Source organism: Cynocephalus volans, chromosome 5 (assembly GCF_027409185.1).
Source record: "Cynocephalus volans isolate mCynVol1 chromosome 5, mCynVol1.pri, whole genome shotgun sequence".
Lineage (NCBI taxonomy): Eukaryota > Metazoa > Chordata > Mammalia > Dermoptera > Cynocephalidae > Cynocephalus > Cynocephalus volans.
This window is the reverse complement of record NC_084464.1, coordinates 39,271,996-39,297,311: the sequence shown is the minus strand read 5'-3', so window position 1 is coordinate 39,297,311 and position 25,316 is coordinate 39,271,996. Positions and strand designations below refer to the sequence as shown.

The 25,316-nt window shown below is 41.7% G+C and overlaps 2 protein-coding genes and 2 non-coding genes across 4 annotated transcripts in view; 2 read left to right on the top strand and 2 right to left on the bottom strand.

The window, feature by feature from the left end:
* LOC134377918 (histone H4) overlaps positions 1-25,316 on the bottom strand; it is a 734,914-nt gene that overhangs the window by 278,266 nt on the left and 431,332 nt on the right. The gene's annotated exons all lie outside the window — the stretch shown is intronic.
* The window catches only part of LOC134377893 (zinc finger protein 184), a 944,311-nt gene that overhangs the window by 825,690 nt on the left and 93,305 nt on the right, over positions 1-25,316 (top strand). The gene's annotated exons all lie outside the window — the stretch shown is intronic.
* Positions 5,100-5,172, bottom strand: TRNAK-UUU (transfer RNA lysine (anticodon UUU)). Its single transcript has one exon. It is a non-coding gene; the product is annotated as a tRNA-Lys (tRNA).
* On the top strand, positions 10,512-10,624 carry TRNAL-CAA (transfer RNA leucine (anticodon CAA)). Its single transcript has 2 exons — positions 10,512-10,549; positions 10,579-10,624. It is a non-coding gene; the product is annotated as a tRNA-Leu (tRNA).

Below are 25,316 nucleotides of genomic sequence, written 5' to 3'. Positions count from 1 at the left end.
CTGCCAAGCACAATGCTTTCCATTTCTTGTCCTATGGTATACGCCAAAGAATACGACCTTTCACTGGTCTTAGCATTTTAAAAACTGATATTATTGTGGGAAATAGTGTCAAGTCTGTTTTGTCATCTGGTGTTGGTTTTCTTCCTCACTGCTTCCTTCTCTCTTCTGTAAAGGTGCTGAAACGTGTCTCACGAATGAGGAAGGTCCCATGTGACCATGGCAGTAAACATGACTTTTTCAGCATCCTGTTGGGGAGTGAGCAAGATTGAAGCCATGCTGGGACCAAAACTGCATGGGTTCTAAAAGATTTTTAAAGGACACAGTTTTTCTTTTCTTGGCATGCACTTCTCTGAGTTCCCTCTTTTCCCATGGTTATTTGATATTTCGAACCTTGGTTATGGTGCAAGATGACATTATCTACATGAATGTAAAATTGTTCTCCAGGCAGCCTGAAGCTACAGACTTGCAGACTTGCATGCACTATCCAGACCCTGAGATAACATCAAGGATGGGGGCAGAAATAAGGAGAAGCCTTGGCAAGACTTTGCACCTGACCCCTTGCACATCCCCCTCCCTCCTGCTTTTGTTTCCCAGGTTACATTCCCTCAGACCCCTCTTTAAAAAACACCCTCAGTAAATGTGAGACTTGTAGATGGCTTTAGCCTGGTGGTGCTCCTTCAGGTTGACTGGAGAGATGCCTTAGCCTAACCTCTCTCCTCAGGTCACCGGTATTCCTGAGTGAAAGCGAACTTCCATTTCACCAACATTTGACTTTTGAGTGGTTTGCTTTTGAGAGGGAGCAGGCAGCTGACCTGTGCCTGGAGTCACTTCCTGTCATTGACTGAGATGATGTTTGAGGTAAGATGTGCTGAAACCTATTAGAAGAGGACCTGGATTAACATGGCATCTGCAGTCCCAGGCGGCGCACTACCCAGTGGTTCCACTCCGCCCTTCTGGACAGGAAAGGAAGGGCTTAAGTGGCAAATGAGGGGTAAGGGAAGAATAGAGAAGAGAAGAGGGACAGGGAGGAGAGGGAGCCTGGTGAGATGTGGAGAAAAGGAAGAAGGAAGAGTGAGCACTAGGTTGTGGGCCGAAAGGGGAGAAGCTTGAGAGAAGTAACTCTGAGGAGGGTGGTCTTCTCAGACTGAAGAAACCATCACAAGTGGGTGTCACTCCACTCCCCACTCCAAAGACCTAGGACTTCTCAATTGTGAAAGTGCAGAAAGAACCCTGAAGGAAACAATGGGCTCAAATAACCAGTCTTGCATTGTAAGTTGTGACTTTCATTCTTCTTTCCCTGTCTTTTGATTCTTCGGAGGTCATGACTCCAGTCATTCCTAAAGTGGACACATCCTTTCCTTAGGTTCCAAAAAGATCCTATGTGTCCTGCTCTTCTTGAATCTCCTGTGTGTATAAGCTGCTTCCCAGGGCTCCTCTGCTCTGCAGTCACTTTCTGCAATCACTGACTGACTCCAGGGTAAATGCTCTCAGATGGATCTGCCTTGTCTGTGACACTCTGTGAAGCTGTCTTCACATAGGTCAGGACAGGTACTCTGCTTATCCTACCCTCTGGACCCCGGAATACCCAGCACCTCATGCATATGTCGTAGGTGCTCAATAAACACCCTTTCTTCCTCCGGGCAGTCCTCCCCTGGCCTGGACTGCTCTTGCTCTTCAGTCTTCCCCAGGGATTCTGGGGCCCTGCTGGCTCAGCTCCTTCTGCTGGCTTTCGCTCTCACACACTGGACCTGATAAAAGCTCCAACATGACTCATCAAACACCCTCTCTCCTCCAGGCCCGAGGCCCTTGGGGATTTTGAAAGGAAACAGACTCCATGTGCTTCCAATTGGGCTCTGTTTAGCTCATCGCGCTGTTGTTCCGAGGGATCTGGGGGATGTGCGGGACACCCTGGAACCAGTTCATGGCTCTGTTTAAAGATGTTTTTCTTAGAAGCAGGAAGTTACGTCCTGCCAAGAAGAAATGAAAATAAAGCCCTCGAGGATTCACTTGGGGTTCGGACTGAGCTGTTGCAGCGTGCTGGGCCCTGCGGGGAGGAAACTGGGAAGTTGGAAAGGGGCCTTTGTCCTGAGCTCTGAGGGCCCTGGTAGGTGACCGTCTGGGGCAAATCTGAGACTCATGTCATCCCCCTCCTCAGGGGCTCCAGGGAAGCCCCAACACACAATACAGACCCCTCCTTCTCTCAGATCACCCAGCATGCTTGGGGTGGCTGCTCCATCCCATTCCTCTGAATCTCTGTAGAGGCCAGCAGGTGTTAGAAAGGTCCCAGGCAAACCTGGAGTCCAAGTTCTGGCTCCTCATCTGATGAGCAAGTATCCTTGGGCAAATCCTGTCACCTCCTTGGGTGGCAGGTCCTGCGCTGTGGGCTCAAGGGCTGCTCTTTCCAGTGCCCTGTGTTTCCTTACACCCCTCACTGTCAGCCCCCTGTGTTCAGATAACACTGTTGATTACAGTCTTTCACTTGGTGAGTCGAACTGAGTGAAACAAACAGCTGGGAGTGTGAAGAGGAGATCTGCGCAGAGGTGTGGGCTTCCTCCCAAGGCTGCGGCGCTGGTGCTGCAAATGCTCCATGGGCAGTCTGCTTAGACCTGGGGCAGAGCGTGGGCCGATGCCAAAGGAAGCACCAGCGGAGCTCTACTTCTCTTTCTTGACTCTGCGGAAACTTGGCAGACAATGTAGAATTTATTCCTACCTTTGTTCATTCATTCAACAAATACTAAGAGCCTTTTACTTGCTCAACAAAAAAAGCTAGGGCTTTGGCCTCAAGCCAAAACTGGTTCTGTCATTTACCGACTTGGTGATCTTGGGAAAACTGTGTCTCAGTTTTCCCTTCTATAGAATGGAGATGAACATCTCTACCTTATCAAGTCTTCATGAAGATCAACCACTCCCGATGTACTCTGTGCCCCAGAGAAACATGGCCAATTCCTCCCCTGGACCTCTGCAGCTCTTTGCTCAGAGGTTCATCTTAGCCCTGGTAATTCAGGAGTGTATTCCTGCCGCTGGGGCATGCTTCTGAGCTCATGCAGGACAGAGGCTGTGTTTCATTCCTCTGTCTGTCCCCAGACTCAAGTGAGCAGGGTGGGTTGAATGAATAGCAAACTGATTTATTTCCTCCAACATGTCCTGAAGAGTTATCTGGGCTGAAAAGATGGACATGCCCAGAGTCTAGGCAGCATGGTGGGACAAGGGACAATTGAAGCAGATGTCCATAGTTACCTCCCAGTCAGCTAAAGAGCTGTGGGGCACTGAGGGTAGACAATATATCTAGACAATATATCTGGAGCCAGCCAGTGAGTTGCTGGAGCTTGAGAAGACTGCTCAGTCCCACTCAGTTCCAGGGTGTGGTGTCCTGCTGGCATGGGAGAGCATAATGCCCAGCTCAAGTCATCCTTGGAGGCACCTTGAAGGCATCTGGCCCTAAGCCCCAGAACTTGCAATGGGGGTGGAAGTCACATGGCTGTAGATTTCAGCTCAACCAAAGAAAGGAGTTTTCAGCAGTGGGAACTGTCTGACTACAGAATGAGCTACCTCTGGAGATGGTAAGTTTTCTAGCCCTGGAGGATTTTATGTGAAGCCTCCAGCCATATCCTAAGAATGTCTTATTGGTGAGTCATGAATCATTGGAGACTGGATTACATTGCAAAGTGTGGTGCATGCATGAGTGGTGGTATATGAGCTGATTTTACAAAGTACACAGACCAATTTATACATGTATATATATATATATTCAGTTAAATTTTATGGATTTTTGTGGTGATTCTCTATTTACAGAAAGTGATACCTGTATTTCATTTATGGAGCAACATAAAGTTTTATTTTAAAATAAACACACCAAATATAATACTATTTATAATTGCTCAAATATAAGGTTCTTAGGCATGAAACTAACAAAATATGTACAAGACTTGCATGCTGAAAACTACAAAACACTGATGAAAGAAATGCAAGAACTAATCAAATGGAGAGACACACCAAAAGTTGGCAAATTCAACATAGTAAAGCTGCTCAGCAGATAAAAGGCTCCATAACCAGGCTAAGGCCCTAGGTGATTGAGCCACACTTTGGGATACCCTGAGAGATCCTAAAGCCATGGATTCCTCTAGCTCTTCTAGGAGACCTCATCCTATCACCAGCTGATTTAGGACTCAAGACCAGATCAAAAGGTTCAATCTGGGGACCGGCAGACTTTTGGTCTTTTAATACATGTTCTTGTTGAAGGGCTACTTTATATTTTTATGTCAGGCACATGCAAAATCAGGATTTATGGTATCCTGTGTGCTGGAGGATTTCTGAGATGGGGGACAGAGGAGGGGGTGAGTGGAAGTCCTACCATTTTTAAGATTCAGTGTTTCTCTGGTAGGAATCCCTTCCCTACTTTTCCGTGGACACACAACATAGTGAAAACAAGGGAAGCAGTAATGAAATAAATGAAGTCTTGCTCTGCACACACAGTACCTGCCAGATGAAAACCCATTTAAAGTCTTACAAAAATCTATGGTAGCAGACACAGAAAAAATGCATGGAAGCCTACTTCCAGGGCTTTTATGAATGATCTAAATCCCAGGGTAAGGAGAGTTGGTTTGTAATGAAACCACAAAATGGATGGCTAACACAATTCCACAATTGTTTGGATTTTAGTTTAGCAGCAGTTTTTTTTTTTTTTTTTCTTTTCTACAGGGTGGGAGAAACATCTGTGTGGCTGAATCTTGTTTGTCTAAGACCTGGGGAACTCTGAGATCAAAGAGACAAATGCCACTGCTCTCAGAGAGTTCACATGCTCATAGAGCCCACCCAAATGGCACCTCACCCTGTAGGATAAGGGAAACCTCCCATACCATGCCAGAAAACTTAAAACTGGCATACTCCCAAGTAATGCAACAGGTTCTTTTTGTTGTTGTCATGGTGTCTTTCTTCCTGTTGCCCAGGATTCTAAATTCCCTTACAGACCTAGAAATAATTTAGTTAGTATCTGGAGGGTACAATTAAGTAAAGAAAAGTGAGATCTTAATGGAGGTAAGGATAATGAATATGCTTGGGCATGGTGTGGGGTTCTTCTACATGTGGCTGAAGGCAAAAGTTGCCTGAACAGAGACTTGAGCCCTGGACCCTCAGATCAAAAGTCTGATGCTCTGCCAGCTGAGCTACCCAGGCTGTTGCCACCTATCCTCACTCACCGTATCAATAATTTAATTGTACAAGTAATTTAGGTCACTGGAATGAGTGGAAAAAGCCATGGCTTCAGGGATTACTGGGGTCTTCCAAAAGTGTGGCTCGGTTACCTGGGTTATTTAAACATTAAGCAGATCATTTAACCTCCACACGGTACTTTCATTAAGTAGCCGGTTATTGGGCACAATTGAAGAGGAAATGAAGACTATTCCTAGGGTCAATTAATGCCAAATGGAGTTTGTTGCTTTGCTCAGAGGGACCTTTGGACTCCTCATTTGCAGGTTCCCTCACCAGCCTGGAGGGAGGAACAGGGAGGAGACCGTTTTATAGGAAGGAATGGAGTAATTGAAGATAACAAGCAGATGAAGGTTATAACTGTGAAACATGGCAGGGGAGTTGAGTCCTCTTATCCCCTGTTGTATTTTTCTACACTTCCAGAAATGGGATGTCTGCGTTCTTTAGAGCTCAAGGGGAGTGTGGGTGGCAAGGGAGAGGGTGACAAACAAACAAGTCTTCCTCTAATTGTTGCCTCCACATTTTATCTTGAGCCCCAACTCATTCAAAGACTGAAATGACCAGTTGGTTCAGAATAGTGTTTCTGGTTCATTCAGTGTTCATTCATTAAGAAGGCATATTTGGAGCACCTGTAGAGAGGGACCATAATGACAAAATCCTACAGCAAAGGTGGCAGAAGAGGAAAATAAAACGAGCGCCTTTCCCGGAGGAGATGTACCAGCCCTGGAGTGCTTAACTCAGGCTACTTATTCTGAGTCGATAATCTTTCTATTATTTAAGACGTTATTTATATTGCAGGGGCCATTCAGCTCTGATTGAGGCTCCCCCAAATTGATACCAAACTCACAGGTCCAGCTGCCTGACCCCAGACATGAGCAAGCCCTCAAAAGTCAAACGCAGGTGAAAATGGAAGTCAGCTTTTATTCAGGAATAATGGTGACCTGAGGAGAGATGTCAGGCATTATAATCCATCTCTCCGATAAACCTGAAGGAGAATGGCCAGGCTAAAACCATCTCAGAGACTCAGGTTTCCTGAGGGGTTTTTAAAGATGGGCATTGAGGGTACGGAACATGGGAAGTGAAGAGCAGGAGAGAGGGGTGAGGGTCACGTCTGTGTCAGGTACAAAGTCTCGCCAAGGCTCCTCGGTTTCTGTTCTCATCGTCACGTTATCTCAGCACCCTGGAAGATTGTGATTTGCTCCAGAGTAGAATCAACTGTTCTGCAAAGTCTTCTGCATACTTTCACTTTGCAGAGCTCTGGCTGACTTGGTTGGTGCCCAAGGTCAGCTTCCACTCATCTGGCCTTGATCCTTCTCAAAACTCTTCAAGTCTCAAAGAACTGTTACCTTTGCAAAGTACTGATTAGTTTCTCAGCCTTCTTTTCCTATTTAGCAAGCAAGATAAGAAAGTCAGGGTGTGGGAAGAAAGAGTGGTGAGAAAAATACCCTATACTTATAAAATCCACCCCCACCACCCACAGCCCAGGCTGTTTTAGGTCCCAACATGGCTTCAGCCCTGCTCACTCCAGCATCTATGGCTTTTCTATACATGATGACAAAAACAATCCTGACTAAATATGAAGGAGATAATGCATAAAACTCACTTCTTACCCATGATACCAACTATTATGAAATAACACATGTGAAAATGTCATTTTATTACATAAATTACACAAGGAATTTCAGGAATTAAAAATAATGTGACAAGAATATACCTGAAAAAATGACATTTAGATATGACTAAATGTCAACCCAAAGTCATTTTGACTTGATCTAAAAAACAAACCATCATGTTGGCCAGATTCCTCCCCCCCCCCCCCAATTTCCAAGTAATTACGAAACAGACCTCCTTATTCTGTCTCCGAGCTTTGGGCCATTTTATGTATATCCTCTTACAACTCTTAAGAACATTGCTGAAAGGATTGGATTTGAGATCATTGAGGCCTAGGGATGGATTAGTGGGGGGGAAAGGGATGAGAAAAATGGTTTGGGAAAGATTGAGACAGGTTAAGCAATGGGATTGCAGTTTGCACAACTCTGTTCCTGCTACATAGGCTTCCTTGGTTTTACTCAAGAACACCAGGCCTCGTCCCATTTCATCTACTTTGTCCTTGCTGTTCCCTCTAACAGGAATTAGCTCCCCCAGGTATTCACAGCACTTAATCCTTTTATTTTTTCAGGTCTGTATTCAAATATCACCTTCCCAGTGAGACCATCAATGACAATGCTATTTAATATTGTATAAATTTCCCTTCCATTTCATATCTCTTCCTTGCTTATTGTTTCTTTACAGGATTCATTACTATCTACCTGTCTACACATTTTTATTATGAGACAAGCTGCCCGTGACATCCAGGAATTGGCCTGACATTTACAACTAGTTCTTGATATTTTCCTGTTGAACATAATTTTACAGAATGTCAACATCAGAATAAGGCCTCTCCAATAGATTAAGACGAAAAGAAGACCACTCCATAATCGTGTCTGAACACACACAAAACATCAACATTGTCCAAGCCACAAAAACACCAAACATTTCCCTGTCTCAGTTCACATGAATGACTGCTGCTTCTTTACCATTTATAGCCTTATGCTTGTTCTAGTCTGCACTCACTTCAGATAAGAGAAAAGATGTCCAAACGTGGAATCAGTCCCACTCCCTGACAGAGCATGAGTCAGAGTATAGCCCTATTCCTTAAAGCCTACTCCAAATCACTAAACCTAAATCCAAATCCTGTGATTGGTCCTTTCTAACACCCTTGTACTGAGGCACCCCACAGTTTCCCATGGTGTACATTCTCTCTCACTGCAGCAAGTAATATACAGACTTGTCCAACTACACGTGTGTTTCTTACAGTCTGGTGGGAAAGCATTGCACCAATTAGTTTGATGCATTGTCTCTTCCATTCAGTGCTTCACTGTAACTTTCATACCAACTACAGAATCTGAAACTGAGTATGCATTCAATACATACTTGTTAAAGAAATGAATAAGTGAATAGAGAAATAAAGTCAGCTTTATCTGCAGGAAAGCAAAAGGCATCATTCTTGGGGAAAAACAGTTGAGAAAGCAGTAAATATTGCCACATACCCAGCTCTCCAAAATCGTTGGATTACTCCAGCTGGAATAAAGCAAGTCATTTTCATTCAGAGCATGCTGCCCTTCTTGGTAAGCTCATAAACAGATCCACTCGGTGTATACTCTCTGCACCTCCACTCCCTCTTTATATTATGAAACAAAAACTGGCATGAGTGGGAGTTTTTAAAATTAAGTCAACTATACTGCAACTGCAAAACTCATAATCTGTAAGAATTCATTTTGGATCCGCCTGCCACCCTCATCAATATTAAGACATTGTTAATCAAAATCAAGTAAGCGGTGAATAACGTAAGTCAGAAAATCTTTCCGTGTCTTCCTTCTTTTGTCAATTCACATCTCTTCTTCAACCATGTGACCATATCTTTCAGTATTTCCCACTTTATCAGCACCATGTTCTAACCAACTGAGCTAACTGGCCAGGCTCGTATTTCCCCCTGCAAAAAGCCAACAAAATAAAACCTGTTTGGTCTATTTACCAGATAACATTGTATTGGGGTGTCCAACATCGAAGTTTTGTTCAACTCACAGGGCATCCGACTGGCTGTATTTGAGATCTACTCAAATTGCCTCTGATCTTCAAATGAGTGTCAACAAGCCATGTTTTAAATTATGGACATTCGTGCTTTAAAAAAAAAATAGGTCATTTTTCTAAACAGAAAAGCTTTTCTTTTTTTCTTTCTTTAATAAAGATTCTAGAAATAAAAATGCTTTTTGATAGTCTTGCACAAAACCATTCTCGATATCTCAAACTACTTTCCATCATTTAGATCTTATTAGAGTTCTTCCAAAGCCTGTCTCCAGTTGTGTTGGTGCTAAAAAAAAAAAAAAAAAAAAAAAAAAAAAAAAGAACTGCTCTTCTCTGAGCGTTTCAAAAATTGTTTCGCTGGTGAGAATTTCTACTTTGACTTCTAATCTGCTCAGTTTGGCTTGGGATGTGGACATGGAAGTGTCAAATTGTGATTCAGTATATTTGATGACCTTTGCATGGGGTAGAGCCAAACCTATTGATGGTTAAATTTGTTTCTTGCCCGCGAATCCCATCTTTTCAGTCTTTTCTACAGATGAAGCTATTGGCTCACCTGCCCCACCTGGTTCTTCACACCACGCACTGTTGCCAAACCACCGTCATCCACATAATCACCTGTGCCTGGATTACCGCAATGTTCTCCTAAAGATGGAGCCTGAATTCAAATCCGCTTGTATCTGACTCGAGGTTCTCATTCTTCCCTCCTCTCGACGCGGCATTAAAATTTTAGTTTAGGTGCTATAGTCGGTGAAAAAAGTTACAGACAAGTAAACAACAAAACCAAAACTAGCTTCTCTTTGCTCATGGTGCATACACAACGTAGCCTGCAGCCCTGCAGCAGCCGGTTTACAGATTGCTCCTAACTCCAGTAGGAAGTGAAAACAAGGACAGCACGAACTAGGGCATAAACACCTCTCACCTTCGCCACTGAGAGGAGGGAGGGGGGAAGACTGAATCGATTTATTACGTGGCAATGGCCATCAGCCCTTTGTACTCATATCTCTATTATCATACATTGTGTAATATATCGCATCCCTTCACTTCGCGTCCCCTCTCCCTAGGCCATCACGAAGAAATGAATGGGAGAGAAAGACTGAGGGAGACGGCCAGTGGGTGCAGAAAGTGATGGAAGAGAAGGGGGTCTGGGGAGAAACACGGGAAGAGTGTGCAGTACGCCCGCCACGTACACCCGGGGGACAATTCGAATGCTCAAATAGCTTTATAAAAGGAGTGTGGAAGCCACTCTCACTGGCTGCCTCCTTACCCGTGTTACTTTTTCAGTAGAACTGTGAGAAGGAGAAGGTTAAGCAATAAGGGAAACGAGCTGAGGAGGTCTCCGCAGCCCGCGCTAACACGACCTACAGACCCCCTTTCTCAGATCTGCGGAATTCCCACGGCACAGGGACTGACTGGGGCGGTGGGGCTGGCGGTGAGTGGGGGGTGGGGAGCAGGTCCGCTAAGAGTTAGGGGGAGCTGTGCGCTGGAGCCCGGGCTCTGGGGCTGCCTTCCTTGTGCGTCATCGCGACAACCTCCAGCTTCCATCTGAACTCGTCTTTTCTCTCTTCCCCTTCCGTTTTCACAAACGGTTCAGAGCTTGGGCTTCATCCCAGACATTCTAGGTGCAATGTGGATGTCCCTGGCTGTTCATTACAGACGATTAGACCACCCTTCCTGCACCGGGTGTCAGGATGGCCGAGTGGTCTAAGGCGCCAGACTCAAGCTTCAGTTTCAGCTTCCCGCCTGTGGGGTTTCTGGTCTCCTAGGGGAGGCGTGGGTTCGAATCCCACTTCTGACACATATTCTTCCTTCCACGTTCAAAATCTGCAACTTTCCTGCTTAACCCAATCGCAGTGATTCTTGTCAGCAGCATCACCAAACTTTTCCCCCCCATCCTCACCAGCATGTCACCGATCTTTCAGCTCTTCTCAGATCAGTGTACATGGCCTTCCCCGCTTCCTCTTCCTTCCTTCTGCTCTTTCGATAAATATTAAATGTTTAGGAATTTCGACACGGAATCACACCAATATTTATATCTCAATCTTAAAATCTAGGTTTAAAACATAGATGAAGGAGGGCCATGAATTCCTGTTTTCAGCATTTTAACTGTCCAGTGAGGGTAAGCGGCGGGCCTTTTGCACATCCTTCCACACTCCCGCCCGTTCTTCCTCTCCTTTGTCCTCGGATGACCCCCTTTTCTTCACCTGCTGGGCTTCCTCTTTCCTTCCTCTGCTAGCCCAAGGGCGTGGGCTGTGACGTGAAGAGTTGAATGTGATGTATTCTATGGCATAAGACCAGAGACGTGTAAGAGGCAGGAGGACTAGAACAGTGATTTTCTCAACCAGGGGTGATTTTGTCAATGTCTGGAGACATTTCTACTTGTCGCACTGAGGGGAAGGTGCTCCTTGCATCTAGCGGGTTAAGTGTCAGGGATGCTGCTAAATATCCTGCAATGCATAGGACAGCCACTTACAAAAAGCATTATTTGGCCTAAAATGTCAATAGTGCTGGGACTGAGAAACCCTGGACTAGAAGAAACCCCACACCTTGTTTTATAATTACTGGTGTGTGATAAGTGGTATATTAGTCTCCTGTTGCTGTTGTAACAGATTCACACTAACTTGGTGACTTAAACAACACAAATTTATTCTGTTACAGCCAGGAGGTCAGAAGTGTAAGATAAAACAGGGGAGAATCTGTTTCCTTGCCTTTTCCAGCTTCTAGAGGCCACCTCTATTCCTTGAATTAAAGCCACTCTATTTTCAAAGCCCATCATTCCAACCCAGATTCCATCATCATATCTTGTCTTTCTCTCTCTTTGACCCTCTTGCTTCTGTTTGTATGGACTCTTGTGATTATATTAGGCCCACCTGGATAATCTAGGATAATCTCCCCATCTTAAAATCCTAAACTTAATTACATTGGCCAAGTCCCTTTCCCCATGTGTGGTGACATATTTACAGCTTACTGGGAATAGGATGTGGACATTCTTGTGTGCTACTATTCAACCTACCACAAGTGCTTTCTTCTGTCTTTTCTGACTTGATAAAGGCAAGAGTTTTTCATGCACTGGTCATTCTTCATACCAGTATTTATTCACCATCTAATTAATAACTTTCAGTGGTTTTCACTTCCCATGGAAGACAAGACAAATATAAGCAACAATTGGCAATCAGTTATCTAAGGTTACCTATTTTATGTGTGGGTAATGATCTGGTAGTGTTTTTTTGTTTGCTTGGTTTTGCCTGCTGAATTAAATTTGTTTGTTCCTCAGGTAGAGCACCCAGAATATTACTTTAAAGTAATGTAGAGAAGTAAAACTGTGAGGGCTTTGAGTCAAATATTTGATTTTGACTTCAGGTCTCCCCAAATGAACTCCTCTAGAAAAGGTAAAATTTTTCTTGTTCTCAGAAATGTCTTAGAATTCCAATAGCAGACAACTTTGAGTACTCTTGCCCTACTTCAGATTATCCTACTTCAACATAATCTACATCACGAGCTAGCAAGTGTTTTCTGTAAGGGGCCAGACAGGTCAAGAGAAAAAAAATCAAAAATATTATGTATATGCTTACATAATAAGAGAAAAAATAAAATTTTAATGAAATTCAAAATATACTTAGAAAATTGAGTAAAATTTTTTGAAATATATGCCTACTAATGAGAAGAATGGAACTCTTTTTGGAGGAATAACATTTTACTTAATTGAGACTCAAAGTTAGCATTCCCTATTCTGAAATAAACTGAGCAATATGGGTAACATCTATCCACATGTCAAGAGCCAAGGAAAATTACTTAAAAGCATTCGCCTTGTTTTGTTGTAACTGATTATTGACCTTGCTCCAAATGTTTCAACTCTTTTAGCAAATGTTCTGGAAGAAAGCTATTCAGATTTTTATTGGAACTAACTCATAAGATTGCCTTCTCTTCTATCATTTCCATCTTATTTTTAACCAAATTTTTATCATTGTAATAGTGTCTCTTAGTGTTTGCCTTGGAACAGTTAAATAATCTTATGCATAGAATATTTGCTATTTTTAAATAATAATTTTTCTCTTAGTTATTAAAGATTATACACTGAGCTGACTCTTATCTCCTACAGTATTGCTCCATACTCTTTCAAAGTTTTACTTATGTCGTCTGTGTATTACCATAGCATATACCATTTCTATTTTCTCTGGTTACCCTTATGCTTCTCATTGTGGTGAACTTCAGCTTAATACATCCAGTGCCCCATTCTAATTCTTTTGTTGTAATTTCCCAGTCATTTTGTTTGTTTGTTTGCCTAGAATACTTTCTGTAGATGTTTCCTTGCAGAGGGTCTATGTGATCAATATATCCTGACCTCTTGCATTTTCAAGAGAATTATCCAGAATATTTCACTTAAAATATAGCTTAGCTAAATCCGTAATATCCCTATCTTACTCTATATTTTCCTGAGTGCATTATAGGTGTTTCTCTAACAGTCTTCTGTCATTGGATGCTATCGTAGAGAAATCAGATGCCAATATGATTTTCTTTCCCCTAGTGTTGACTTGATCTTTGTAGCTGCTACCCAAAAGATTTTTTTATCTTCAAAGTCAAATAGCATTACTAGAAACTATCTTGATGCTGACCATTCTGGATTAATCTTCTCTGGTACATTTTGTGAACTTTCAATAGATATATTCAGGTCTTTTTTTACACTATAAATATGTTCTCATATAATAATGTAGATTCTATACTCTGTTTCAATAATTTGTATAGGGGCAATGAGATTCCATTTATGAATATTTTTAAAATCTACCTTGCCTATATTCTGTATCAACGGTTGGTAAGATTTTCCTGTAAAAGGCCAGATAGTAAATATTTTAGGCTTTGCAGGCCATATGGTCTCCATAACAACCACTCAACTCTGGTGTTGAGGAGAGTAGCACGAAAGCAGCCATAGACAGTAGCAAATGAATGAACGTGGCTGTGTTACAATAAAACTTTATTGAAATAAACCTTAACTTGAATTTTCAACTGAAAATTGACTTTTATGTAGTTTTCACGTATTACAAAGATTTTTATTCTTTTAATTTTTTGAATCATTTAAAATGTAAAAAACCACTTGCAGCTCGAGGTCAACAAGAGCAGTTGGTGGGCTGAAGTAGGCCCACAGCTATACATTGTCAACCCCTGCCCAACATCTGTAATTATTTTTGTAATTGATTTAATCATGTTTTTGTATTTTTTTTTCATTTTCTATTTCTGTTCTATGATATTATGATATGAGGGTACTTCAAAACGTTTGTGAAAAAATAGAATTAAAAGATAATACAACTACTTCCATGAACTTCTTGCAGTACCCTCATATATTTTGGTTTTCATTTATGGTTCCTGTCTTGTTCTAACCTTCCCCTGACTTTCTGTCTTGGAGATGGTCATAAAGAAATTCTCTGACCTACCTTATCTGAGTGTAGGTCATAAGACCCTCATTGAGGAAGGGTCCTGCCCCTTACTCAGGATGCAGGAATGCTGCACAGACAGGCCAAGAAGAATCTGAACAGACAGGCCTTGCTGAGTTTTCCCATTCCAGCTGTTAGTATTAGATCATATCCTTTTTGTCCAGTCATATTTCTAGTTGGTTTTCCCTGCTTCAGTCACGGCTATGTAATGAAGCTTCCATAAAAATCCAAGAGCGTGGGGTTTGGGGGCTTCTGGATAGCTAATCGCATGGAAGCTCCTAGAGGGCGGTATGCCCGGGGAGGATGTAAAATCTCTGCACCCTTCTCCCATACCTCGCCCTGTGCATCTTACATTTCTGTCTTTTGTAATATCCTTTACATCAAACTGGAAAATGTAAGTTAGTGTTTCCCTGAGTTCTGTGAGCCACTGAAGTGAATTAATCTAGTCTATAGAGGGAGGAGGGAGTCATGGGAACTCTGATTTATAGCCGGTCAGTAAGAAGTTCCGGAAGTCTGGTGGTGTGACTGGCATTTAAACTGGGGGACAATCTTGGGGACTGAACCATCCACCTGTAGAATCTGGCAGTATCTCCAGGTAGATAGTGTTGGAGTTGGATTAGAGGACACACAGGTGGTGTCCACAGGAGAATTGCTGGCTTGCTGGCTGGTGGGGACTAATTCCCAGACATTTGGCCACAGAATTCAGTCTTCTGTGTTGGTGATTGTGCTGTGAGAACAGAGGAAAAACAATTTGTTTTGTTTGTTTTCCTACTCAGATATTCTGATTAACCATTTTGGTATCGATTCTTCCTTCTGCTTTTTGTAATTTTAGTCTTCAGTTCTGAAATATTTTTGTCTTTTGCCTCTAGGAGTTCTATAATTTCCCATTTCACAGCTTTTATTTTTCTTGTCATGAAATATTTATTTCTGGGAACATATTCCCAGAATTCTGTATTTCTGTTTTGTGATTGTTCTTTACGGCTATTATTGCTTCATTATAATTTTTATGAAAACTGATGGAATGATAAGTTATTTGTTACTCTTTGTAGCCATATTTTTGGCAAACATATAGGAAGGTCAAGTTGTAATTTCTATATTTACATTGATTGCAGCTGTGTGTGGATACCAGCATACTCCTATTTTCTGTGCAGATCTAAATGAAATAGATTTTCTTGAACCAGTGTTACTGAAACACCAAAGGCCTTTTGTTTGCTGCTCCACAGCCAATAATTGAAAGGCAAGTGTTGGTGTAAGGAAAGGCAGCCTTTAATCAGGAAGCTGGCAGCCTGGGGAAATGGTGGACTCACATCCCCAAAGACCATTTCCATTTCTCCCAGACTTGCCAAAGGGTTTTATAGGGACAGGTAGTAGGGTGGCTGATTCATGGTGACCATCCCCCAGGAAGTCAAGTCATGGATGCAGTTCCTGTTAACCTGAAAAAGTTTTCAGTAGTAAGCAAGAATGGCCACCTGGGTTAATAATTTCTTCTATAATTATTCTGTGTACAGTGTGAGCAAAAGTCATTACGTTCTAGCAATCATGTGAACAAGAATCATTGTATTCTAATGTCCAGCTGCAAGCTATGTGGTTCGGGTTAACAACCAAAAAAAAAAACCTTTTTAATTTAGAAATTTGACCAAGTAGAGTCACTTCTGTTCAGGCTGTTACAGCAGTGGCATAGGCCCCTCTGGAGATAGCCAAGGAGGCAGGCTAAATTTCCAGAGTTAAGATCTCAAAGATTTCCTATTATGGTGCTTCAGTGAAGGCATGATATTGGTGACTCTGCAATCAAGCTTCCCTTGGCTCTCAGAATCTAGCTCAGGTCTCAGAAGTTTCCACCCATAACCTTGTAATACTTTGACTTCTTTTCATGGGCTAAAGTAATGAATGGTATTGCTTTGATTTTTCAACTCAAAGTACCGATTCAAACACATGTCCTTTCTAAGCATTCCTGTATTAGTCCGTTTTTGTGTTGCTATAACAAAATACCTTAAATTGGGTAATTTATAAAGAAAAGAGGTTTATTTGCCTCACGATTCTGGGACAGGTGCATCTGCTGTTGGCCTCAGTCTGCTTCTACTCATGGCGGAAAGAGGCAGGCAGCAGGGGGTACAAGCAGATCACATGGCGAGAGGAAGCAAGAGAGAGATGGGAGATGCCAGGGTCTTTTAAAGAACCAGCTCTGGCCAGAACTGATAAAGCTGAGAACTCACTCACTAACCCCACCCCCCAGGGAGAGCGTTAATCCATTCATCAGGGATCCGCCCCCACGACTGAAACAGCTCCCAACACTGCCACACTGGGGACCAGATTTCCACATGAGTTTTGTGGGACAACACGTCCAATCTTCATCACTTCCTATTCTCCTTCACCCATGGCATTTTCACGTGCAATCTTAGTTCTCTTTGCAGAGATTCAGCTCAGCTTTGGTTTTCTCCCTCTAACAGAGAGTAGCAGCTCAATATTTCTGAGGCCTGCTCCTTCTGGGATTCTTCTGCATTCCCTGTTCTCCTTTCCCTTTCTTGAGGCAGGTCTTATATGCATTTTGGACTTCTCAGGTTTTTAACGTGTTGGAACTTCACTGAGGGTTTTCTTTCCTTGTAAAAGTTCTTGCTGCTGCCCACGATCTTCTGGTGAGGAATCCGAAAGATTTCAAGCTCAGCAGCTGCCGTGGCCCTTCCCGCAGAACCAGCTTGGACCCGGGAGAGCTTGTCGCCTGCTCTGGCCCCTCGCCGCAGGGAGCCAGCGTTTTGCGGCACCTCCCTGGAGATTCTGAGACTCTCAGCTCCTAGGAGGGCCCGGCCGAGGCGACTGGGTCCGGAAAGCGGTGTGGCGAGCGGATCGCGCCTGCTGACCGGCGTGGCATTTCTTCCCTCGCCTCATTCGTGAGAAATCTGGTCTCCAGAACGGTGCGGACACGCTGATTTGCGTGGTTCTCACTCACGTCGGACACAGTGTAGGTCTCTGAGCTGCCGATGGAGCACGGCCCATTCTTGGGCTTGAGCCGCAGCGTGGGTGCGTGCGGCGGCTGTCGCCCACCCGTGTTCTCACTTCGAGGCCACCTCGGGCCTGCAGCTCCCGAGAGCAGTGGGGATGGTAGCAGGTGTCCTTTACCCTGGGCGCTACCCCCACGCCCGCCGCTGGCCCCAAGGCGGTCACCCCAGCCCCTCGGCTTGCTCCACTTCGAGTATCGGGGTGTCCCCCGGGAGGGGCAATACCTCTCTCCTCCGAGGACTCTCGAAACCGTTGCCTCACGACGCCCCCAGGCCCTTATGATTGATGTCCCCTCTTGCTTCCAATTGATATGATGACATCATTGCAGCCAAGGGACCGACACTCCTTGTATGAATGGAACCGCTCTTCTAACCTGTAAGACCTTTGCCTTCTAGTGGCGATGTGTGCGTGCGAAGTGCAATGCAGTCAACTACTGAAAATCACATTTTAAGAGTGCAAAATATTCTTCTCCGTTTTCGCATTAAAATTCTGACAGGAGGTGAATATAACACGAGGGGAAGGTGACTTATCGTTCACATTTTCCCGCATATTCTAGGTAAGACTTGCATTAGTAGTCTTCATTAACAAAGCACAGCAACGACCTTTGAGAGAGTCACTGTAAGGTGGTATTTACTGTTGACAGATGGGTGCATGCCTTGACCGGATGTCACATCTCCTGTCAAGGCAGCCCTCTCTACAAGGCTCTCTCTCTTTCTGGGTTCAAGAAATTACACTCTCTAATACCTCTTCGGGTTTGTAATACCCCCTAGTGTTACTTATCCGGCAGAATTACACTACCCCCTGTACAAACCTTTGTAAATAGTCCCTATGTTAAAAACAAAGTGAGTGCTTTGTGAATGTCCCACCACGGGTTCCTGTAGTGTGCATATAGTTTAAAAGATCCAGTATTACCAGAAGGCTTACTGTGAAATACGTAACCCTCACTGCCCGGTAATTCTCAAGTCACTTTAGAAGACACAAAAAATAACATTTTAGACTGTTTCCCTCTTGGATTTACAGATCTCTATTTTTCTAGTAATATGAATAGCTGGTATTATTGCTTGATTGACTTAATCATTATCTCTTTCCTTTCCACTGTATTCAATGAATTAGCTCTTTTACACCATTACCCACTACTTCTTATCCTTCTAAAATAGTTATATTTCAGCTTTTGTTTAATTCAATTGTTCACATTATTTTCCTATGAAAGTGATGTTGAAGACTCAGGTGTTTGGATTTCTCAAGGGGAGAATCCAGTCAGGAACCCACAATATCTCCAAGCTCACATGGCAGAGTCACGCTCACACTCAAAGTTTATTGCAAAGCAAAAGTCCATGAAGGAGGTGCGTGGGCATTTCCTTGCAAGTGAAGAGAGCACCTCCTGAACTGTTAGGGAAGGACTTATATGTTGTTCTGGGATGGGAGTGGTTCTCTATCTTAACTAAAGGAAGAAAAAGGGGGAGAATAAAAGGGGTTTGTGTGCCTTTTTTGCTTGAGCAAGCTCTTCTGAGAGTCAAAGAAAAAAGAGTGGTTTTGGTGCTTTTTGTAGGTGTAAACAGTTTTCTGAGAATCAAAGAACGGGGGGGGGGGTGCTTTGTGGTTTTTGTTTCCTGCTCAGAAAATCACAGAGCTCTGAAGAATGGCACGCTGATTGATAGGGTGGTCAATCTGCTGCTGCCACCTGTCCAGCCCCAGTATCCACCAGCAGTCTCCCTGGGGCAAGTCCCTGATCTATCCTGCCTCAAAAGTATTATACATAGCTTAGCATTGTTGTGAGCTATGATTATGTTTCTCTATTCTTCTTGAATGCTAATAATTGCCTAAGAAGGCAAACAAAAAATATATATTTATTGTGCCTAGGTTTCTTTGTATCTTTTGCTAACTATTACAAATAGCTTTTCAGTAGAGTTTTCTACATGATCAATCAAATCAGGTAATCTCTCTGTTCAAATATTTTTTGGAGCTATTTTTCCAGTTGGCTTCTATTTTCTTTCAATCTGGACTGGCTCCTCTAAGGGCCTGCTGTACAGCTGTCATCCAAATCTTTGCTTTGCTCTCCTGTTGATAATTTGTTTTCTCCCTCTCTTGAGATGCACCTCCTGCTTCTTAAATCTCATCTATTTTTAGTTTGCTTGCTTGTTTGTTTGCTCCACTGTTTTAGTGAAGATTATTCTTGAGGGTTTTTTATTTTTTTAGGTTATAAAAATAATTCCTGAGGGATTCATGATAACAACCCTCAATATACTTACGTGTTAAGTTATACTCCCAATTTGCACTGGTTTCCCCATACACATATTCTTAGTAGTTTTACATCTTTATTTTAGACCGGTCATAATCCCCAGGGTTTTTTCATTCAGTCCTTCTGCCAGCAGGATAAAGGCCTAGTTGGCAGAGATCTGAGAGAGGATGAGAGAAAAGAGCTAAGTATTTCAGCCTTCAGCGTTTGTGTTAGTTTGGATGCTTAACTGCTCCTGTTCTCGTTATGGTACTCATGTCCTCAGCTGCACCAGTCTACCCCATTCAAAACCTCTGCTTTACTTTCCTTGGAGAATAAAACTTCAGATTTTTTCCTGGGTGAAGGAAGGACAAACACTCATTAGTATTGAATGTAGGTGCAGAGAACTTAGAGATCTAACTGCTTCTCAAATTTCAGCCTATCTGCTTATGTTCCCTTTAGTTGCCAAAACATAGTGCTCTAAGTTTCTGAGTCTTGTTAATATCCTTCGGTATAAATAATGTTGGTTCTGTAAAGTCTATTACTATTTGTTAACCTGGTCCTCACCGTTCATGATGTGTTCTTACTTTCAGAATAATCTTTGGCTACACTCTCTAAGTTGTGTTATACCACAAAGGTGGATGCCACTATCTTCTATTCTGCTCGAGTTGATTAACATAATTCATTAGTTGGAGCTGTAGTCTTATTGCTGTGGCACAGATAAATTTATTACAGTCTTAAACCAAGATCGATGAGAAAACAAGGTAACCCACTGTTTTAATCTAAAAGTACTGGAGTCAAAGTTTCAAGACCACTTTTTACACCTACAAATGAATTTTATTTAATTGTACCCCAAAATAGGATATAGATATGTTTGCTCATTATATGACAATTTTTAGGATGAATCAAACCTTTTTTTAAAATTTTTTGTCAGAAAGCCACAATTTTGACAACAGCAAAAAATACTGCTTGACTCATTTTTCCTAACTGGTGAAATCTATATTATCTCTGTAATGACATAGGCTCAATTACACAGAACTGTTACTAAGGAGATTTGTATGATATTGTTATGTACTCAAATTCTCCACCACCCATATCATCCTTGGTCCTCAGGTAAGATAGAAACGATAAGTAAAAATTTCAAATTTAGGCTTGCCAAACTTTTAGAAATTCTTAAAATTCCTTTGCCTAAAGTGTTATCCTTGGCCTTAACAGGAAGATTAACTCCTTTGGGAGCCCATTGCTTTGCTATCTTTGAACCGATATCTGAACATCTTACACATTCTGAAAATACTGCCTCTATTCCCAGTGTCTACCTTATTACAGGATAACAAAGATAAATATTACAAGAGATGTACACAGAACACACAGTTTTATATTCCACAGGTATAAGAAATATTTCTAGAACATCTTCTGAAACATCTCACAGTGTTATAAATCATATCCTTAAATTACTGGAAGACTATCTCAGCTGATGATCTGAAACTGTGGATTCTTAAAAATCTTTCAAAAGTAGATGAGTACACAAAGGAGACAGCTTCCACTTAGTTCTATTGAACTAAGCTGATGACCATGTAACAGACAGCTTCTGCCCAAGACCCATATATTGCTCTAGAGAAAGACGTTGTACTTGTATCATGACAAATTTCTCTGGGACCCAAAATAATTTTAAAAGTTAAAAAAAAAAAACCCCAAATTTTAAAACAGTAATTTAGCTAACATCTCCATTTCTGATTTTGTGGACTCTTCAAATTGGGCTGGGATCTATTCTCTTGGTTAATTTGGATACATATGACTCTAACTTTAAAAAGTACTACAATCTCTAATCATAATCCTTCTTTTAGTAATTATCTATGTTACAGTGTTCAGCTATTTAATCTCCAGAGTCTTAAGTGCTAGTACACAGCCACTGTCATCTCAAATGTTTCAACAGCTCATCTTACAAAGAGAAATTTAAAACAAAATACAAAAGGCATATGTTTTTGAAGAGAATAAGTTTCTGACTTTGGTAGTGGAAGTTTGTTTAAACAGAAGCACAAAAGTTTTTAAGCATTAATCAAAGAACTAATATAGACAACTACCTAAATTTTTAAATAAAATTTTTATCAAGACACCATAAAAAGTTGCTGTGGAAGTAAAGATATATACAATACATACAATTGACAAAAGGCTATTGCTAAGTATATTTTTAACTTCTAAAAAGGAGTGAGAAAAGGGCAAACAATTAAATAGAAAAATATACAAAAGTCTTACACAAGCACCTCAAAGAAAACAAAACCCAAACGGAAAATCAACGTATGAACAGGCACTTAAGCTCATTAGTACTTAATAAGATGGGAATTAAAAATTACAGCATACCATTGTACACCCTTTATATGAGAAAAAAATAAATAATTATGTAAAAACAAATTGTTGCCACAGACCTAGAACAATAGCTTACATACTTGTAGTAAAAATATGAATTGTGACAACTACTTTGGAAAACAACAGGGTGGTATTATTTAATAGACTTGAAGATCCAAATGGATGTTAGTGCTTTCCGCTAACATAATATCTATCTGTCTCTATATTTCCCACTCTCCTTTGCAGTTGTTTTGGGTTAGGATACTAGCTCTGGCCAATAGCGTTATGTATCAAGTGATATTAATAACTTGCAGGCCAAGAAACTTCTGTATATACTATGCCTTTTCTAAGCTTTTGAACCATTATGGATAAACGGAAGCAGTATGAGATAAAGGATATAAAAAATAGAAGAGGCCTGGATGCTTGTGTCACTACATGGAAAATAGCTATCCAACAGAGCCATAATATTTGAGTTTGCTTCCACAACTCTCCTCCGGTTGCTCAGATCACAACAGCTGTCCCGCGTCGCCAAATCTGAGCTTCACTCTCAATGACGTCATCCCTTTCTATCCCAAAAGACATGAACCCACTTAACCTTCGGTTGCTAATGGAGCTAGGGAGGCTGGACCAGACTGTCTCACAGAAAAGCGTAAAAGCAAAGAAAAAGGCGTTTACATCTGGGCCCAAACAGTCGCCAAAAGACAATTCCTGATTTGAAAACCTAGGAGAGTTCCAAAGCTACCCGGACGCATTTTAAAACCTTCCCTCGAAGAGAAGGCGACAAACAAACACAGATACGAGCAAGAAGCGCTTCTCTTTCACAAGAGATAACTCCAGACTGGAGCTAGAGGAAAGGGACTTGAGGAGCTCGGCCACGTATTAAAAATATCTCCCAACGTCACATGTTGGAAGTTCCTCAAATTCCACTTTGCAAAAACAACAGTCCAAGTGTGGAATTGGAGAGGCCAGATTAAATGAGATGTGAATTTCGATCCCTAGTCAAACTATTCCTTGTCTCACAGATACGTGATAGTAGTCGCTGGAAAGCTCAGAATTAACAACCAGATAAACAACAAACCATCCGAGGACACAAGTCAACACAGGAGTGGGTTCTGTGGTGCATTGTGGTGCATGGATTTCTAGCGTAGTCCTGAAGAGATTTAAAGGTTGCAGGTTCAAGTCCCGCCAGAGTCCTGGGTGTTTTTGTCATTTAAGTGGATATCCAGTAATTTCTCCGTTATTACGTTAATTAGACGTTTTCTCCACAGTCAGGGAATCTCACGCTCCTGTGGTTCTCACTGAGGTTCATTTCTCCGTTACGTAGTTTACGTTTGAGGAGCTTCTTGAGAAACGTTCCCACGTGCTCAATGACCACAAGAAAAGGAAAGAGAGTGAATACACTTAATAAAAGTTGGATGTTAAGATGAATACCAATAATTGTTTCTTCCTTACGAAAAACAATTTTTTTGGGGGGGGGGGCAGATCAATTTACTGTTTTCCCTGTTCCTGCAGGAAGATTGCCGGTAGGCGCTCTAAACTGTGCCTGTGAGAATCCTGCCGCATCGACTTGAAAACACCCCAGGTTTTTTGAGGTGGTGAAACTCAAGGCGCACGTCCCCCCCACCCCCCCATTAAACGTTCATTGGTAGGACAAAGGCTTCAGTTCTAAGAACTTAACTAAAATTTAATATGCATTTAAATGAAATATTATGGACAAAGATATCTAGCACTGATTTTGATTCAAAACAAAGATCAGTAAAAGTCCCCAACCAGTACTAAACCTTCAGTCATCCTTGCTGCCTTCAGACTGCTGTAACTGATTGAGTGACACCAAGCATCTTTGAGAATCAAGTTTGTTTTTCCCAATGGACTTGGCACGCACAGATTTTAAAGTCACTTTTGTTCATGTAAACATCATCAGTAATCAATGATCCCTCCTCTTTAATCTGAGCATGGGGACACTGGCAGCCTGATGCTATTATTCACGTGGGTACCATTGCTTCACCTTTATTCTCAGACTCTCCTGACAGTAGTTTCCTGTCCGAACTCTCTCCTGAATAATAAATTCTTTATTCTAGAACTAAATATCTTTGATGCTGAAACAATTTAAAGCTCTAACTGGCTTGTTTTTCTCTTGCCAACCAGTCCACTGTCCTAAAATTTTATGCTGTTTTTGAAAAATTAAATTTTGGAGATGCAGTATTTTAAGAATTTCCAGATGTCCCTTTTCCATTCTTAGTTACTTAGTGAAATGGTTTCTGGTCTCCATGTTCCTCCCTGGCAACGGTTCACTCTCTGAGTCCAAGGAAAGGACTATTTATATATACATTATCCTGGAGAACATTTTATCAGACCCTCTTTTTTTTTTCCCTCCAAGGTTCTCTTGGAAAGGATAGAGAATTGAAGCAATACTTTTGTCAAGACATCTAGAACATCAACAAAAAATTTTTTAAAATAATAATTTAAGTCATTATCTTCGATCTCCAAGCTCTTTTGTTAAACCTATGAGGCAAAGTTCTTGCGCCTACCACCTTATTTACAGTCAGAAATAATACAAATGTGTAGCTATTTTCTTGATATTCCATGGCTAGTCTGGGAGGCTAATTTGATTCCCATCTAACTTCCAGAAATTAATAACACAATTTTTTAGACTCATCTAGATTGAGGGTCATCTCTCAGAAGGATATCCTAATATATTCTGATAAACTAATATCTCATGAACTTCTAATAAAGATGACAATAGAGAGAAAGAAAGAAAGAAAGAAAACAAGAAAGAACGAGGTTATTGAGGGACACTGGTTGAGCAAGGGCAGTTGCACTGGTGGCTTCTGTGACTAAGGATGCTCCATCTCTTTTCTCTCACCAGGACCTTTGCACCCATCTTTCTTTCTTTGGAGTTGGAAACCAACTGATAAGCCTCTGTATCTACTTCTTCTTTCTGCTTTATTTTTATGAAGCCCACAGAAATGCTTTTATACCCTAAAAGTGATGGAAGAAGTTGGGAGAGACAGATCAAATAATTTCCCTCTGGGGTCTCAAAAATGCAGGAAGGAGGCATTTAATGTAATTCTTACTAACGTGAAATTTGAGTATCTAATTTTGAAGTAGATCTGGTTTTACTTTTAGATTTTTTTAAAATACCAGTTCTTTCCAAAATATGTGGTTCAAATCTCTTTCTCATCATCTTTGGGACCATGCCAATTTTACCCTCTCTTATAAAGAAATTTACTCTAGAGCTTGTCAGCAGAGTCGAGGGCTCTGTCCTTAACTCTTCTTGGTTGAAAAATTTCTTCCTAACATCGAGCTCTGGCATCTACAAACTGGAAGATATGATGTATGGGGAGCTCTTTGTAAACTGTTAACAAATACTATTATTATAACTGCACCTCTCTGGAAACAGCTAAAACCTCTTGGCCTGTTCAGTCGTTTACCTTAAACACATAAAACCTGATCAGAGCAATCTTTCATCTTAGTCTAAGTTCAGAAGTGTAGATTGCCCAATAAACAGCCAC